Here is a 4615-nt window from a genome sequence, read left to right on the forward strand (position 1 = left end):
AAGTAGGGTTACACCATGTAAACCCTAATTGACATGGATTTTCATTTCCTCCATGATCGATGGGTTTTAACCTCCATTGACCATCCATGGAGCACCCTATGGGTTTTAGCCCAATTCAATAAACCATGGATCATTAGCCCACTATATAAGAATGGATGATTTATACAATCAACACCATATATTTAATTAATCTCTTTTTGATCACAAAATTAATTCCAAATTAATTCTTGATTAATACTAATTAAATAATATTATTAATATATTAGAACTTATAATATATTAATAAACCATAAGTGTCCTTTTCTCATTTTGTCTATCCAAGTGTCATGATGCCATGCAACCCAAATGGACCATGCCAACCGGGTCAAGTACATGCCAGAAATAGTTATGGACTTAGACACCTTATCCAACATTTTTCTCTACTGTTTCCTTCCAAGGGGGTAATTAATATTACAACCCAAATGTCCTCACATTTTGCCTTGGTGGAGAAGTCTGTCATTGTAGCATTGCAGAGCTTGGATGGAGGATAGACATTTATGACCAACATGTGGTTATGAATGGGCCTTTTGGTGCTTTCCTTGATCACTGCCATAAAGATTTACCGGAGGGTACAATTGCTTCCACATGGTGGAACACTATAGCAAATCGGGTCTACATTCCCTCGACGGCTCAAGAGGGAAGCATTTGTTCTCCTATTCACCGTTTGATTCATCATTTGATCGCGAGCACCATTAATACGCAAAATGATGATGATAAAGTTTCGACTCTTAACATCTTCTATTTGTGGAGCATCATCATGCCAAACACATGTTGCAACATACCTTATGGTTTGGCAAGATATTTGGGCGAGGGAACGGTGAAGAACCGGACTACATAAAAGATAAATGGTGGGATGTTCGTAACCCATTTAGCAAGGTCATATGGTGTATTAGAAAAAGGAGTCGGGAATCTCTTGACAATGGTACCCACACCTCAATTTGGTATTATGCTCTACTGGAGGGCACGAATAGTTGAAGATTATGGAGGTGGTCACTTTGCAATTCTGGGTGATGATACGGTTGAGACACCCGAGGAGTCGGGTGACGTGTTAGGCCAAGGAAGGAAGTCATACATGAAGACCCACCGGTAATTCCTGTGGAAGACGAGGTGTCGATGGATTGGTAGAACATGGAGATAAGGTGGTACCAAGATGATTTGGGTTATAGTTTGAACTATACTCACATGACTCTTGCTTATATGATGAGCCATTTGCAAATACCGCCAATGGATGGACCCGGGTACCCTCGTGTTAGCAATTTGGGATGAGAGGATAAACCAAAGACAAAGCGGAGCCGGAGGAAGCGGAATGGGAGGAGATGATGAAGGAGGAAATGAAGATTAAGATATCTTTTTATTTATATGTTTGGTTTGAAACAATTTTTATTTGTTTTTGTTTGCTTTTGGTTGATGTTCAACTTTTAGTAATTAGGAACCATGTAGGTTGTTTTATTTGTTTTCCTTTCCTATCACTTGTGTTTGTTTTGATCTTTTCAGTTTGAGGATAATGAATGCTTGTGAGAGTACGGAGTCAAGGCTAACCAAAGAAACTCGAGTCTAGATGAGAGAATTAGAAGTTATGAGAGAAATAGAGTTCAATTACTAGTGAAAAAAAATAGAACACTTAAAGAGTGTCTTTTTATTGAAGGAAAATGAAAGGGAAGTATTACTTGCTATTACTCAAACACCCCAGAAATGGACCTAATGGCAGAAGTGTTTTTGTGCATACAGCACTGACTCGCCGAGTCCATATACCTGACTCGGCGAGTCCAAGTTAAAAAAAACCCGACTTTTCTGCCAAACGCGCTACAACTCGGCGAGTCCCTATGTGAACTCGGCGAGTTGCTCAGTCTTTTACTTTCAAGTTCGTGATTCAATAAGGGCAATTGGCTATACTTTTGAAGATCATTTCCTGAGAATTTCCAAGACTTTTTCCTGCATATTTAGAGCTGTCAACCACACAAGATTGGATACCCACGACATGGATGAGTTGTTCCCATGCCTAAAGTCAATTGAAGATGGAGCTTAACAAGAAGAAGATCAACCATGAAACTACTATTCCATGAGAGTTTGTTCCAATTCCTTCTTTACTTTTATGTTTTCTTTATCATGCATAACATGCAATGGGGACATTGCATGAATTAAGTGTGGGGTAGGGGTTGGTTATATGAGTTAACTTAGTAACATTAGAATCCTATTTTAGGTATAATTTTAAATAAATTTTGCATAAAATTGTTAGGGTTAATTTAGAAAGTTTTGGTAAAGGCAATTAGGATTCCATGCTAATATTGTATTTGATGATTCTATGAGGACCCAAATGTTTAGTTGAGCCTATACACGTTATAATGCATTTGTGGTCCCCTTTATTCTAGTGAAATCATGGGACAAAACCACAAACTCGCTTAGTTTGAGGGACGCAACATGTTTATCATCATGTACTTGAAATGTATCCAGGAAGACTAATACCTTTAACCAATAAAGGTTGAAGTTGAGCACCCTTGCTTAAGCATGTAGGTATTGAGTGAAAAAAAAAAAGTGACTTACATGTTGAAAAAAAAGAGAGAGAATTACAAGAAAATTTTGTAAGAATTTTGGAGCAGTCAAAGTATGAAAATTGAAGATTAAATTCTGAAGAATTCAAAAAGTTGAAGATACCGAAAAATCAAACAAAAAGGTGGTGAATTCAAGAAATCAAAGATCAAATTATCAAAGAAGTGAAGAATTCAAAAGAGCTCCATTATGGTATCGAAAAATTGTAATTTTCTAGATTAAGTATGCTTGGGTTGCTTGAGCAAAAATACTTTGAGGTTAAGAGAGTTTTCTGCGGATGGATTCTGAGGGATGCATAAAATGAGCATTGTTCAAAAGAAATGAGCAAGTGTTTATGAGGATTGTGAGTATTTAGAATTAGGGGGCTCCTTCGGAAAATTTTAGACACAAATGCATGCGTTGCGGTCTTGGTATAATGGTTGGGTTTGATTTGGATTATCTTATGTAATGCTATTGTGCTAAAATTTAGCTTTGATTGGGCGCAAACAAAAATCAAGTGTGGGGAATTTTAATACTTTTTTGGCTATTTTATTGCAATTATTGAACAAAAGGTACTTAATTATTTTTTAATTGTATTTTTAGCCTAAAAGATGTGCTCGAAAGCAAAAGGAAGCGGGAATAGCAAAAGGAAGCTCGGGAATTGAATAAAGACGAAAAAGAGTCAAAAACATGAAGACCTCGGCAAGTCGGACACCTACTCGACGAGTAGATACTAACATTCGTGAAGTATCAAGTACCTTACCGCGCACGAATTTTAAGCGAGGGACTCGGCGAGTCGGTCTATGGACTCGACGAGTCGCCCCTATTTTCAAAAACTATATAAAGGTTATAAACTCATGAGACAATGACTTCTCTCTGGAACCCTTGGAGACTGAATTCCGATTGAAAGTATTGTTGGAGCTCTGGAACTCGAGGATCAACCTTAGCATTCAATTTTGAGGAGATCGAAAGGCACAACCTTATTCTCTTTTCTTAATCTAGTGTTTATACCATGTTTAGATCATTAGGTTCAGTTTGTGAGATATTTCCTTCCATGATTATGAGCTAAAAACTCTTAGCTTCTGTTTAGGGTAGACAAACTTATTACTATGGTTTGAATTTTATGGCTTGGATTATTTAATTTGGTGAATTTTGTTTTGTTGAGCTTGTTAAAGACCCTTATGTGTTGACAATAACTATTTTAAGTTAATTATCAAGTCTATTAAGTTGCATGAACATCTCTTAATTACTTGTCTCATATAATTTATGTGAAAACAATGTTATATGTCTAGGAATAGTGAACAGGAAACTAGGGGTTAATTAGAAAATAGGTAAGTCAATGTGTGAGCTTGTGTGACGAACCACCATACAAGAAGTTAATTGAATTGGTAATTTAATTAGCTAACTACAAGTCTTACAAAACCCGAATCAATAAACTAGGAAACTCATTAATTTAACCAATTGGCCACAATTTGAATTGATCTGTTTTCTAAGGATTAGTAATAGTGAACATGAACCTAATCACATTAATTGGTAGCCAATGACCAATTAATCCATTACATGTGCCATAAAATCAACCATATGAATAAGTAAGTCGAACTTGAACAGAAGTCTCCTTTATTATTGAATTTAGTTGATTTTTACTTGTTTAGCTGTTAGTTGCTTTATTTAAATGTTAGATAAGAGCTTAAGTTTCTAGTGTTGCAAAACTAGATAGAAACTCTTTTCTTTTATTATTTGTTTCTTTTAGATAATTTTAGTAGTTAGTTTATTTACCGTTCTCTGTGTTCGATACCCTGCTTGCTTAATTATTCCACCAGTTGACAAGTACATTGCCTTTTGTGTGTCTAAATTATATTTAAAAAGTAGGACTAAAACTACTAAAATAAACACACATCAGCGACTTGGGTGAAGAACTTCATCGGAGATCTCAAAGTCATTCCAACTATTCAAGAACCCATGGAACTATATTGTGATAATGAAGGCGTGATTTCATTGACAAAAGAACCAAAGGATTATGGTAGATCAAGCATATCGACAGAAAGTACCA

This window comes from Lactuca sativa, chromosome 3, assembly GCF_002870075.4.
Source record: "Lactuca sativa cultivar Salinas chromosome 3, Lsat_Salinas_v11, whole genome shotgun sequence".
NCBI lineage: Eukaryota > Viridiplantae > Streptophyta > Magnoliopsida > Asterales > Asteraceae > Lactuca > Lactuca sativa.